The sequence below is a fragment of the Ursus arctos genome, unplaced genomic scaffold (genome assembly GCF_023065955.2).
Source record: "Ursus arctos isolate Adak ecotype North America unplaced genomic scaffold, UrsArc2.0 scaffold_8, whole genome shotgun sequence".
In the NCBI taxonomy this organism is placed as follows: Eukaryota; Metazoa; Chordata; class Mammalia; order Carnivora; family Ursidae; genus Ursus; species Ursus arctos.
Window position 1 is genome coordinate 75298725 of NW_026623100.1, and position 15308 is coordinate 75314032.

Genomic DNA, 15308 nt, shown 5'->3' on the forward strand with positions numbered 1-15308 from the left:
TATCTCTATCATAAATGTAAATAAAATAAAAGACAGATAAGCAATAAGAACAAAACAATGCTATCATCTCCAAGTTTTTTCAATGGTATATGAAAAACTAATTGTATTTGGGGTTCTCTAGAAGAATAGAAGCAATAGGATGTGTGTGTGTTGGAAGAGAGATTTGTTTTAAGGAATCGGCTTATACGATTATGGGGAATGGCAAGTTCAAAGTCTTTAGGGTGGGCCAGTAGGATGGAAACTAGGGAAAATCAAAAATTTTTTTAAATTTTGTTTATTTGTTTTTTGAGAGAGAGAGCAAGCTCGAGTGGGTGGAGAGACAGAGGGTGAAAATCTCAACCAGACTCTGCACTGAGCGCAGAGTCCAATACAGGGCTCGATCTCGGGACCCTGAGATCACGACCTGAGCTGAAACCAAGAGTCAGGTGCCCAACCAACTTAGCTACCAAAGCAACCTGGAAAAAGCAAGTGTTGACCTGCAGTCCACGTCTTACAATCACCTGCTGGCAGAATTCTCTGCTGGGGAAAGTTGGTCTTCTGTTCTGCTCAGGCTTTCAGCTGAAGTTTATAGGGAAATCTTCAGAACAATCTTCTTTTTACTCAAAGTCCATCTATTTAAATGTTCATCTCACCCAAAAACACCGTCAGAGAAACATCCAGAGTAGTATTTGACTCAATCTGCCCACAAGACACCATGGCCCAACCAAGATGACACATAAAAGTAATGACCACACTGGGGGCGCCTGGGTGGCTCAGTCGGTTAAGCATCTGCCTTTGGCTCAGGTCATGATCCCAGCGTTCTGGGATCAAGCCCGCATCAGGCTCCCGGCTCAGCAGGAAGCCTGCTTCTCCTTCTCCCACTCCCCCTGCTTGTGTTCCCTCTCTCACTGCCTCTCTCTCTCTCTGTCAAATAAATAAATAAATAAATAAATAAATAAATAAATAAATAAAATCTTTAAAAAAAAGTAATGACCACACTGATATTTAATAAACACGTTTTATAAGCCAGTAAACTCTATAACTTTACATAGTTTATTTCATTTTACCCCTAAAAAAAAGAAGCAAGTAAATCAATAAATAAAGAAGTAGGAGAAGGAAGTTGAGATCAGCAGAATTTTTGCACTAACGCCTTGTCAGGATCAAGAATTACCAAGAGAGATAAATTACGAAGTGGATTTAGCATCAAGGAGGCAGGGCAGTGACCCTGAAGGAGAAAAAGCTTGAGAGTCTGGCTGAATGGCGCCTGGGAGGGGAGAAAGTGGAAAGGACCCATGCGGATAACTTTTAAAAAATTTTTGGCCCTGAAGGGGAGATTGCATTGTAGTAGCTGTTGGAGATCAACAGCTGGGATTTTATGAGATGAATGACTAATGGGGGGGAGGTCTAGATGATGACAGGTTTTTTTTTTTTACCATCATGAAAATCCTTTGGTGATTTCATCTCTTGAGAGGAAATAATGGAGTTTTGTGAGCATTGGTTGCACGGAAGGAGCTTCTGTGAAGAAGACGACGGTGACAATGGGAGATGAATTCTGTTCATACTCAGTGAGTCACACCCTCAAGGGGTGTGCACAGAACCTGTGACTTTTTTGTAGACAACAGAATATAGCAAATGTGATGGACATCATCCCCATAATTAGGCTGTGTAATATGGCAAAGATGAAGGGATTTCTGCAGATGTGATTAAATTCCCTAATCTGTTGATTTTTGAGTTTTTGAAAAAGGAGATTATCCTAGGTGGACTTGATTTAATCAGAGGGGCCTTTATTAAAAAATAGTTGAGGATTCAGCCTTGAATCAACAGATTCTCTCGCTCCTGTGGGCTTTAAGGGAAACATCTATTTTTTTTTCCATATCTGCAAGGAAATTAATTCTGCCAATCACCACATGACTTTGGAAGGACACAAGCCTGAGATAAAACGATAGCCCTAGCCAACACCTTGATTATAGCTTCGTGAGACCTTGAACAGCAGACCCAGTTAAGCCATGCCCAGACTTTTGACCCACAGAAACAGCGAGATAATTGTTTTAAGCCTCTAAGTGTGTGCTAATGTGTTATGCATCTGTAGAGAATTAATACAGTGACTGGACGTATCCCAGACAGTGTTTTGATCCCAGCTGAGGTTGGAAGCCAAGACTCCATTTTACTTTTCATAACATTTCTTTCAGGTAACATGTTCATGTTTATCAAGGTCATGATAAAGACCCATTAAAGGAAAATTTGTGCACACAAGACCCTAGCGTCATGCAGAGAAGTTAGTCAAAGGGGGAACTTTGTAAGCAGTGTTCTCCAGTAACCATGCTCCAGTATCCACCTAGTCTCCAGGCTTGTTTTACTTTCTTTTATTTTTTAAAAATATTTTATTTATTTATTTGGGAGAGAGAGACAGAGAACAAGCAGGGGAGGGGCAGAAGGAGAAGCAGACTCCCTGCTGAGCAAGGAGTCAGACATGGGGCTGGATCACAGGACGCAGGGATCATGACCTGAGCCGTAGGCAGATGCTTAACCGACTGAGCCACCCAGGAGCCCCATCCATGCTTGTTTTTCTGGTGTTTGGACATTACCATGCTTTTATGGGAACTGAGAAGGGTGTAAAGATGTAGATAGAAGGGAGGTAAGAAGGAGCATGTTTGTTTGAATTATATTCTCAAGGGGTGATAACTCATTAGATGGTAAAATAACCCTTTTGTAGCATCATCTGAACTCTGTTGAGTGTGTGGTAGTACAGAGCTCTTCTTGACAATAGCCTAGCAAATGTTATGGACCAAACAAAGCGCTACAATAAATGTGCCTCTGTGTGTGTGTGTGTGTGTGTGTGTGTGTGTGTGCGCGCGCGCGCGCGCACGCGCTTGGAGAGACACAAACTCATGTATTAAAAATGTTGACCTCACGGTGGTGGAAAGTTGAATATTTTTATTTCCAAATTTTCAACAATATGTAGCAATCAATTCTTTCACTTTTTAAAATTTTTTTATTTAAATTCAATTAGTCAACATATAATACATCATTAGTTTCAGATATAGTGTTCAATAATTTATCAGTTGCATATAACACCCAGCGCTCATCACATCACATGCCCTCCTTCATGCCCATCACCCAGTTACCCCATCCCCCTACCCACCTCCCCTCCAGCAACCCTCAGTTCGTTTCCTTTATTTAAGAGTCTCTCATGGTTTTTCTCCCTCTCTGATGACTTCCCCTTCAGTTTTCCCTTCCTTACCCTATGATCCCCTGTGCTGTTTCTTATATTCCACATATGAGGGCACCCATATGATAATTGTCTTTCTCTGTTTGACTCATTTCGCTCAGCATAATCCCCTTTAGTTCCACCCACATTGATGTAAATGGTAAGTATTCATCCTTTCTGATGGCTGAATAATATTCCATCATATATATATATATATATATGCATGCCACATCTTCTTTACCCATTCCTCTGTCGATGGACATCTCGGCTCTTTCCGTAATTTGGCTATTGTGGACATTGCTGCTATAAACATTGGGGTGCAGATGCCCCTTCAGTCACTACATTTGTATTTTGGGGGTAAATACTTAGTAGTGCAATTGCTGGGTCATAGGGTAGCTCTATTTTTAACTTCTTGAGTAACCTCCATACCGTTTTCCAGAGTGGCTGAACCAGCTTGCATTCCCACCAACTGTGTAAGAGGGTTCCTCTCACTATCTTCTCCCATTACATAGGTTGCCTTTTAGTTTTTTGACTGTTTTCTTTGCTGTGCAGAATATTTTTATCTTGATGAAGTCCCAATGGTTCATTTTCGCTTTTGTTTCCCTTGCTTTTGGAGATGTGGATTTTTTCACTTTATAAATGCCTTCATGGTCCTCTTACATTATGGTATATGGACATGAAGGAAGTGAAACAATAATACATTGTTCTACAAAATTTCATCCTGCCCCCACCTCAATTCTATTTCCTTCTTTGCAACAAACCTTCTACATATTTCTCCTTGCTCATATAAATGTATAAAGCCATAAACACATATTATATACATACACATATATACATATATATGTGCATAGGGATTTTTCTTAGAACAGGATTGTTATATTACCTGGATATTTATTGTTTCTAAACAACAAATAATGACATACAAATTTGTAGATATAGACTATTTTCTCATTTCATTGTGTGTGATATACAGTCTTATATGTGACTATATAATATGTACACATTGTATGTGGTTAGGGTGTTTAGGGCATTATTATTATTATTATTATTATTATTATTATTATTATTATTGCTTTTATCTTTTTTGTGTGTCTCACCATCTGTAGTCTTCCCCACCAGTCTTGGAATATCTGCCCTCACTTTTTACCCATGTAAACAAGCTGGCATCAATCTTCTGTTACATATTCATACAAAGCACAAATTTGCATATATAAAATTTGCATATATATAACATTTCTTTGTTGTATGCTGTGGAAAAATTAAATGGCATTCAATATATTTCTCTGAATATTATTTTTTCTGTCAATATTATCTCATGAAAATATCTCCGGGACAACCGGCATAGCTCCACTCTATGGTATTTAATACCTGCATAATATTCTAATGTGTGGGTCTAAGATAGTTTATTCAAACAACATTAATTTTGTTCAGTTACTTGCCTTATGAAACAGCTTTATAAAGTCTGCCTTTGTATTGCAGACTTTTTTTAGATACACTGGACAAGATGGATTTCTAGGAAATTTTGGGTAAAAAGTATATGCATTTATTATATTTAAAACATGGCTAGGTTGTTCTGCCATCAGAGTCACTCCAGCCAAAGTTCTAGAAAATATGGAGCAGAAATGAGAAGTCATGCCATGCCCTTCTTGAATTCCTAAAAAATTCTGAGCTTAATAAAGTAGTTATTGTTTTATTCTAATTGTGTGGGTGGATTTTAAGCAGGAATAGGTACCTAAATTAGAAACTGGTTCCTGAAAGTAGAGTTCTGCTGTACAAACGACATAAAACATTTGGCATTGGCTTCAGGCTTTGGGACAGAGCAGTGGGCAGAATCTAGAAGGATCTTGGGGAGACTCTGTTAGTGAAGCCGGGAGGGCGCTGAGCCAACTGTTACTGCCAACTGGGGAAAAGGGTGACACCCTTATAAGCTGATGCAACGCTTGGAAATTAGCAAATGATATTGCAAATCTGGCTAAGGAGATTTCCAGGCATAACGTTGAAAGGGCCAATTGGCAATTTCTGTGTTCCTATGTAAGAACAGAGAAGTGAATCAAAGGAGAACCTATTCATTTTAAAGCCTAATTTATAAATTACAAAGGAGTCAAGGGCTAGATGTTTTCAAACAGCATTGATTCTCCTCCCCTCTATCTCTGAAAAAAGACTCCCACAGTAGGAAATGGCCTCAGAACAATTATTAAAAATAGGATGTTATCAATAAAACATAATCTCAAGATGCTTCTAGAACACACTTCATTGAGATTACATGCCTGCTGGAGCCTCTAGAATGTTTATGAGCATGACCTCGTAAAACTTCTCTCCTCGGGATTAGGACTTCTAAGAATCTTAAAACAAACTCAGCTAGACAACAAAGTATCTCCAGGGCATTGTCCTGAACTATCATCCTTTCAGGCCAAGGTGTGAAGGGGCTTTATTTCAGAGGTCTGTTTGTGTGTGTGTGTGTGTTCCTCTGTCTAATCAAGCTGACACCATTAAGATGCAGAGAAATAAATTAATTTAAGAGAATTGTAATGGCTCAAGCACTACCTGTTTGCAATGAAAATGACAGGACAACTCCAAATGAAAAGAAGTCCCAGGGACCCCAACTTCTAATGGCAGGAAGCTCAATGGGAAAGTAAGTCAACTGTGCAAACAAGGGCTGTTTCCTGGGGAGGAACAAGCCAAAGCCGAGGGCCTCCTACTCACTCATTTTTTTATTAGGGGGGCTTCTTTAAGGGCATGAAGGCAGGTGATCCAGTCTAACCTCAGGATCCATTGGAACTTCAGGCAAATTGACCAATTATATTTTTTTAAGAGAAAGAGTCTCTATCTATACAATGTCCTGAACTAAGGATTGCTTATAGTTAATAAATTCAGACTCTAAGAGGCATGACTTTTGGAAGATTGTCACAAAAGCTACATCTCCTTGCACTATAAAATGGAGATGCTTCATAACTTAAATGCCCCTTGCTGTGTGAGAGAACCCATAAAACTTCACTTTGAGGCCTCATCTATTATTCTGGGACAAACAGTGAGTATCTGACAGGGGAAGAGAGGACCTACAGCACCAGGTAGGGTGTCTCAGATCTTCTCTGTTTTCCCTGAGTCTCTTTTTTTTTTAAGTTTTTATTTAAATTCCAGTTAACATAATGTAATATTAGTTTCATGTGTACAATATGGTGAGTGAACACTTCCCTGCAACACCCTGTACTTATCATAACAAGTGTATTCCTTAATCCCCATCACCTATTTAACCCATCCCCCACCAACCGCCCCTCTGATAACCATCGGTTTATTCTCTATGGTTCAGAGTCTGTTTCTTGGTTTGCCTCTCTCCTCTTTGTCTCTCTCTCTCTTTGTTTTTTTCCCTGAGTCTTTGAATACCTGAATTCCTAAAATGATTACTAAAGCTTGATACCAGGAGTATTTGTTTATTAGGTTTACCATAAGGAAGTACTACAAACTGAGTGGCTTAAGTAGTAGAAATTTATTATCTCACAGTTCCGGAGGTTACACCCAAGATTGAGGTGTAGACAAGTTTGGTTGCTTCTCTGGGCTATGAGTGAAAATCTAACATGCCTCTCTCCTAGTTTCTGGTGATTTACTGGAAATCTTTGGCATTCCTTGGCTTGTAGTTATATTACCCAGATCCCTTTCTTCATGTTCACATGGTTTTCTCTTTTGTATTTGCCTATCTCCAAATTTTCTCTTTTTTATAAAGACTGTATCATATTGCACTAAGGGCACACCATACTGATATGTGACCTCATATTAATGAATTACATCCGTAATGACCCCCTTTCCAAATAAGATCTCTGTTTTATATGAATACTATTTGACAATGTGATATGTATTTTAGCTCATTTCCTAGGAAAATGGAAAAATATCAGCTCGTTTGTAATTGATAAAAAGGATGCTTCCGAGAGCAGAGGGTAGAGCAATGAGCCATAAAGAAGCAGGGCTGTTGAGAAAGTGGTGATATGTGCCCATCTAGAGTTCAGATTTGCTATAGGCCAGTGGATACTGTGTACCTTTTGTTTTCTCTTTGGAACAGGAGTGTCTATTGTTATTATGTTATCCCTTTCTCACCATTTTATACTGGAGGTATGGAGTGGGGGTATGTGGCTTGTCTCCTTAGTTCACATATTCTTCATATCAAGAGGAAGCTATACTTGGAGAACCACACCTTTTGGGAACCTCAGCTGTATGTGGCCTTTATTTAAATGAAGAGATAGGCTTTGAGCTGATATCATAATGGGATGAAACTTTGAGTTCTTGGGGGCAAGGGGTGAGTGCACTTTGCGCATAAGAAGAATAGGAATTTTGTGGCTACAGGGCCAACTGTGACAAATTTTATTTTCCAAAGACCGATATAACAATACATCCCATCCCACGTGCTGACTCACAGTGTTACTTTGCTATGCCCTATCCTTAAGAAGAGGAGTCTGTTTCCTCAGCCTTTGAATCTGGGTGGGACCCAAGACTTCCCTTGGAATTCCAAGTACTGTATTCCCATAGAATACAACTGGAAAGACACTTTGCCAGTTTCAGCCCCTTCACTGGCTGGCAGGTTCTGCGTACTGCATTGTGGAACATTTGTTCTCAGAATTTCCCACTTGAAACTCAGTTTTGTTTTGTGAGAAGCACAATCCAGATGGAGAGGCTATGTGCACGTGCTCCAGTTTAACAGCCCCAGCTGACAGCCAACATCCAATAACAACCAGCTTGGATGGAATGCTCTGGAGAGCCTTCAGATGACTGTAGCCTCCAGCCAACATCTGACTGCAACCATATGAGAGATCCCAAGCAAGGACTACTGCAGATTTTGGTCAACCCTCAGAAATGAGAGACACGTTAATAATTGTTATCCTGGGCTCTCTGTTCTGTAACAACATATGACTAACGAGATGCTTTCTCTTCCTCTAAGTGTCCTCTTATTTAAGATTGAGTGTAAATTCATTTAATATATTTTTGAGTGTAGTTTTTATTTATTTTAAGAATTTTGGAACATGGGTCTGAGGAATGTTCATCTGTAATGTTCTTTTTGTCATGTCTTTTCTAAGGTTTAGTATTATGCTTACACTCTCAACCCCCTCCCTATTTGTTTGTTTATTTATTTATTTATTTAGCTAAAAACATTTGCATGAGTTTATTATTTACTCTTTGACTATGGGATAGAAAAAATTCCATTTCTTTAGTAGCTATAAGACTAAACATATTTTATTTCATCTTGGATCAATTTTGATCAATTTTACTTTGACTTATTTGTTGGCTTAAAGTTGTTCATGATCTTCCTTACCCAACATACCTTTAAATCTTGAGGATCTGCATTAATAAATAAACTGCCTATAGTTCTTGCTGCTGGTGATTTGTGCCATCTCTCCTTCCCTTCTTCCCCACGTTTCCATCCTCCTTCCGGGCCTTCCCCTTCACTTTTCCTCTTGTTAATCAAATTAGTTCGGAGTTTGTCAGCGTACTTGATCATTTCAATGAACCAGACTTTGGGGTTTGTTAAATTTTGAATTCTATCTTATTCTGTCTTTTTTTTTTTTCTATTTTTGATTCCTCTCTTATCCTGTTATTTCCTTTCTTTTACTTATCTTAGCTTCGCTTACCTTGGATTCTCTTCTCTCTTCTTTTTTTGCTTTCTCTATAAAATATGAACACAGGCCAGTGGTTTTAGACCTACCTTCTCATCGAAGGAGATAAAGCTACGTTTCTTTCTACGCACTATTTTAGCTGCATCCCACAAACATTTTTATAGTGTATTTTATTGTATTTTGTTATTCAGAAATTTGTAATTAGAAATATTTTAATTATTGTTATTTCTTTTATTCATGACTTCTTTACAATGTGTTTAATTTAAAAATATTTGGAGTTGTCCTAGATAGTTTGTTTCAGTCAAATTATAATTCAGTTTCACTGTGGTCAGAGAATATATTCTCTCTATTTCAATCTTTTTAAATGTATCGGCACTTTTCCTGGCCCAGTAAGTAGTCTGTCTTGACAAACATACTGCAGGCAATTGAAAAGAATGTGCATTTTGCTGTTGTTGAATATAAGCTTCTACACATATCAGTTAGATCAAGGGGATTGATAGTGTTAGCCAAATGATTTTGTTGTTGTTGTTGGTTGTTTAAACAATTGCTTAGAGAGTGGTGTTAAAATCTCTTTTTCTGATTGTGGATTCTTTATTCCACCCTTTACAATGATCAGCTTTGCTTCATGTATTTTTGGGGTCTGTTATTAGGCACACACTCATTTGCAATTGACATGTCTTACTGATGAATTGTCCCTTTTATCTTTAAGAAAAGTACATTCTGCACAAGATGAGGCCGTGCCGAGGGCATAGATGAAGGGATGTGTGAAAAATTGAGGCCAGTAAACCTCCTACTCCAAACTAGATTTTTGAAATGTTTTAATATCACACATACTTCTTGGTTTTGCTGAGATAAATCATAGTACTAACAGAATTTCCCCACAATGTGTTTGATGCTTCCATTTAATAATATTCATTGAGTATCTGTTATGTGTCAGATAAGGTGTTAAGCAATGCAGATATATCAGTTCTTTCCTTGAAAAACTTAAAACATCTCACAATTTATCAATTATATCACAATGAATTCATGGTATATAAAAGCATCTGTTAATACTTTACATATATATATATATTCATACATGTATACAGTTGTCCCTTAAACAACACAGGGGTTAGGATTACCAAACCCCACACAGTCAAAAATCCACATATAACTTTTTCTCCCCCCAAAATTTAACTACTAGTAGGCTCCAGTTGACCAGAAACCCACCAATAATATAAATAGTTGATTAACACATATTTTGTATATTATATGTATTACATACTGTATTCTTACAATAAAGTAAGCTGGAGAAAAGCAAATGTTAAGAAAATCATAAGGAAAATACAGTACTCTATTGAATTTAATGCTCAAACTAGTGTTGTTCAAGGATCAACTGTATATTTATATATACAAATACACACATACATATTTTTAAACACATACATATATATAAAAACACACACAGACACATGCATATATACAAACACACACACACACATACAAACACACACATTCATATATATACACACAAACACACATCTATACAAACACATATATATATACACACACACACAAACATGCCCACACATGTACAAACACACACACATATGTACACACACACACATACTTGTAGTTTGCTGAATTTATAGCTCGTTAATTTTTTTCTTTCCTCCTCCTTTTTTACCTTGATTTTTGATATACTTGTTGTCTGCTTAGAGTCCTTTGAATATTTTTCTTTCAAATATGTGTTGAGAATGATATATTTTAAATGTAAATATATATATTAATAGGTGACCCAGACTGGATTACCCAGCCTGAAACTGAAACTATGGTAAACCAGAGAAGTCATAGTTTATCTAAGTTAGTTGAACACCTTCAAGGAGTTAGGGTTTCCGTATTTTGTTTGTTTGTTTGTTTTTAGAGAGAGAAAGAGAGAAAGTGGGGAGGGCCAGAGAGAGGGGCGGAAAGAGAATCCCAAGGAGGCTTCACAGGCAGCACGGGGTTTGACACAGGGCTCAGTCTCATGACCTGAGTTGAAATCAAGAGTCAGACACTCAACTGACTGAGCCACCCAGGCGCCCTATGGGGCTAGGGTTTCCTAATTGGTGTCTCATCTCCAGATTGTTCATATCAGGTGCATTCTTTAAAGTGTCTGCTCTGGGTCTAGCATATGAGCATATGGAGGATGGACTCAAAAAAGCCTCTGAGCTAATGCGGAATATTCAGCGGGGAAGAGAACTGAGATTCAGGGAGTAGAGATGCTGGGCCAGGGTCACGCACCATGACCCGGGTAAATGTGGTTAATACCCCAGCTTCTTGGTGCCCAGCACAACCTTCTTTCCTCTTGACAGCTGAAACATAATTTGGGGATCTATTCACTCTACAACTTTATATGTTTTTCTTGGCATTATTTTTCACATTCCCCCCATTAGAATACATAGGACAGATGGGATCTGTTTTATTCAGCCGAGTCCCAACAATCAATCTCAAATCTGTTGTGATTGACAGGTAAGAAACTTGAACTCTTAGCTCCACTAACAGTATTCGATTTTATGTTTTATCTAAGCGAGCTTTATCTGCTATAACGGTAGATAAAGTTAGCTTCAAAAAAGTATCCAGACACATCCTAAGGCTGTGTTTAAACAAGAAAAAGAGGTTGGCTGACTTTCAGCCTTATAACACTGTTAAGATGCTATACTCTTATTCTGAAGACTTATGAGAGAGTTTGAATTCAGGACAGTTTAAAATTTCATGCAATTAAAATTCCACTCCATTGTTAATGTCAACGGAAGATAGAACATAGTTTCCAAGAATATATTATCCACAAATCAATTTCTTTCCACTGCCAAATATATAAAAATAAAAGTGAGTTTTACAAAGAATGTGTACGCAGTAGGGAGCAGACCAGCAGGAGGGACCTTGCCTCCCCTGGGCACCTGGAAACCATGAGCCTGATGGGTTGTTGGAAGGCTTAGATGGACCACAGTCTATAGAATAATTAAAATAATTAAAGTAGGTATTTTCAGGGTATCAACATTGCAGTGATGCTTCATAATCATTCATTGAACAAGTTTTCATTTAATTCTTACCACAAGTCCAGGTCCATGCAAGCTGGCTCTCAGAGACACTCAGAACTCATAGGCAGGTAGATAAATTGGAATTACCTTTTGGGTTGATATTTAAGACTATTACCCTGTGCCATATACATCCATAGTCTGTCTCTCTCTCTGTCTCTCTCTCTCTGTCCCTCTCTCTCCCAAATATTTCAGATACATGCTACATTGATAAATTATCAATGGGTTCTTCCCAATTGAAAGTCAGACCTTTGTGAATTTTATGGGACCTCTCCCAACTGTGTGGCCAGAGTTTTGAGAGGTGTGTATGAGCACTTCCTCCAACTCTCCTTGCTTCTTCCCCATACACAGGATGCCTTTCTATGATTTTTCAGGGTTGCCTTGAAAGAAGAAAACATTGCCAAAGGTCCTCCGCACATGTTTTCCTTATTTGGGTCTGCAGAAGTAGATATGGGGAGAAGATTGCCCCCATAATGTGTACAGTGTTCTTTCTAGAAACAGCTGATAGAGCCACCATCATCTGCCATGTACTTCTCTTTTCTCTGAGCCCGGCCATCAGCAACACAGCTTCCTACTCTGGAAAAGATGAAGATGTGCGGTATGGGCCTTGTTTTGCCATATTCTATGGGCAGCACTGAATAAAGCTGCTGTGAGTTCGACCCTGCTTGCTCAGCCTCCCCTTGGGCTGTAGAAATCCAACATCTACCACAGAACACACAGAGCCACAGAGCCCCAGACTCCAGTCTTGGCTCTGACCTTATGGAACCATGAAACTCATTGTGCAAAGTGAGTCCTGATGGATAAACACTTTTATAAATTATCCAGGAGAGAACCCAACAGTGGCTGGACCTCTTGTTATCTCTCCTGCATTTGTTCACATTAGCACTGCAGGAGTGGAAGACTCTACTTGGTTGTATCGGTGAGCTCAAAAGTTGGCATAAAACTTTTCTTAAATTCTGTTATTTCTTATTTATTGAGATTTTCCAAGGTTTTTTTTTTTTCTCTCTCGAATTAAAATTCAAGAGAGGGGGATGGAGAGAGAAAGGAAGGGAGGGAGAAAGGGAAGAGAAGGGAAGAGAAGAGAGAGAGAAAGGGAAGAGAAGAGAGAGAAAAAGGAGCTAGTGCCACATGTGAGAATTTTTAGACCGTGCCCACATATTTTGGTGTCCAAGAGTGATTGATAAATATTTCAAAATGACTTCAGAAGGTCCCACGACTATTTCAGCTGCTGACCTCTGTTTTTACATGAGTAGGCCTCCTGAGAGTAATGTTAGCACTACTGCTGCTGGTTTAGATGTTTGGATGGATGGATGGATGGATGGATGGATGGATGGATGGATGGATGGGTGGGTGGATGGATGGATGGATATAAATGATGATAAATAGCTGATAGATAGATAGTAGAAGATAGAAGGATAGCAGATGACAGATAGATGATAGATGGCAGATTTGGGGCGGGGGACTACCCCCAATGTATAGGTGGATAAACTTGTCATATCTGCTTATGATACCAAGGGAATAAAGCTCATGCTTTATCTTCTTTATAATTCCCCTCCTCACTGACACTGAAGTCTCTTTAGAAAGGGACAAGAGTCTCATTTTCTCATTACACATTGGTGCTAAAACAATAACAGCAACACCGACTTAAAATTATTGTAGCAGAAAAGCAGAATAAATTTTAAATGAGTGTTAGATACCATGCTTTTTAATTTATGTTTAACTTAAAACTTACAACAACCCCGCAAGTGTATGTTTATCATTTCCATTTTACAGGTGAAGAAACAAGTGCTGACAAAGGTCAATTTCACTGTATAAATTTAGAATGCAGACACATGTCTGTCTTGCTCCAACATTATTTTTATTTAATTTGATACCTGCAAGATCAGGTACATGTGTACTTTTTGCAGAGGGAAAAAGAACACCCAACATTTGGTATACTCTTGTTTTTCTTTTTTTTTTTTTTAATTTGATCTACTTGTCTAAAAAGTTTCTTCTTATTATTTCAGAATACTAAATTTGTGGACTAGGAACCATGAAGCTGAGTTAGCTAGATTATTCTACACAAGCCAACAAAATCGTCTTTTCGGAAACCAGGCAGAAGGACAGTGAGAACCGTGCAGGAGGGAGAGAGAAAAATAGAAATGGGAAAAGAGAAGTTGAGGAAGCAGAGACAAGCTTCTCAGTTCTGCTACCAATCAGCCTTTTCTCCTCTCCTTTGCATATGGAAATAAAGGCATCTGAACGCTTTGTTAAACCCATAGATTTCTTCTTTTTGTGTGAAGCATGCATGCATAGGGGGCTTCCATCCAGCTTTGGCTGCTCACACTGCAAAGGAGCTGGCCAGGCTTCATGTCCCTCCTCCTTCTGACCTCCAGCAGTGAGGTCTTGGAACCTCAGCTCTTCCAGCCTGACTCTCCCCATCTGCAGTCTCTCTCTGTGCCCAGCACAGCTGGGCTCTGGCAGCCAGGCTTATTGCCAGTCATCTCCAACTCGCCAAATCTTCAGAAGGGCAGCTGGGACACCAGAATTCCCTGGGAATTTCCTGGCCGCCAGTTCAGATACTGTATCCTTGTTTGCTGAGCTAAAACTAGTAAAGATTGGCAAAGATAAATTAGCAACCAATCCGGGAGGATTGCATGTCTCATCCAAACATTTGCCCAACATTGATTCCAAGTAGCATTCAACTTTTCTCTAACGAGCTAACAGATGTGGGCATTATCAGAGAGAGTTGATATGGTATTATTCACAGAACTGGGGCTGCATGAGTTTTCTCTCTAAATGATGTTTTGGAACAACAATAGAAAATATCATTCTACTTGGACAATTGACTTGAACACTGAACTTTCTTTTCTCTTTTCTTTTCTCTTTTCTTTTCTTTTCTTTTCTTTTCTCTTTTCCTCCCTTCCTTCCTTCTTTCCCTCCTTCCCTCCTTTTTCCCCCTCCTTCCTTCCTTCTTTCCCTCCTTCCTTCCTTCTTTTTTTCTCTCCCTTTTCCTAGGTTCATATCTTAAGGCCAGATGCTTCTCTAGCTGTGGTTTCCTACAACCTACCTGGAAACCAGCAAATGAAGCATGATGTTCTGCCATTTCTAGCATGTGGCTTTGGGAAAGACATCTATTCTGGGGATGAGACCAAATACCCAGGGCTAACCAACCACAGCTACAAAGGTTGGCTCTGGGGGGGAAAGGCTGAGTAGCAAAATCTCCCTGCATCAGTGGGTGCCAAGATCACACACATCTGTAGGTCTTACTACTCTATCTATTACCATTAATGTAGGGCAAAAGAGGGAGATGCTTTTTCAGTATTTTCTGCCCCATGTTGAGACTGATCAAGGTCTAGGATTAGGGTGGCAATTTAAGTTGGAAATCTACTGGATGCTGTTGTAGGAAATTGAGCAGCAGGGATGAAAGAATATGTAAGCTTGGAGTCACCTTCTTTGGTGGGTAATTAATTATATTTTACAGGCACT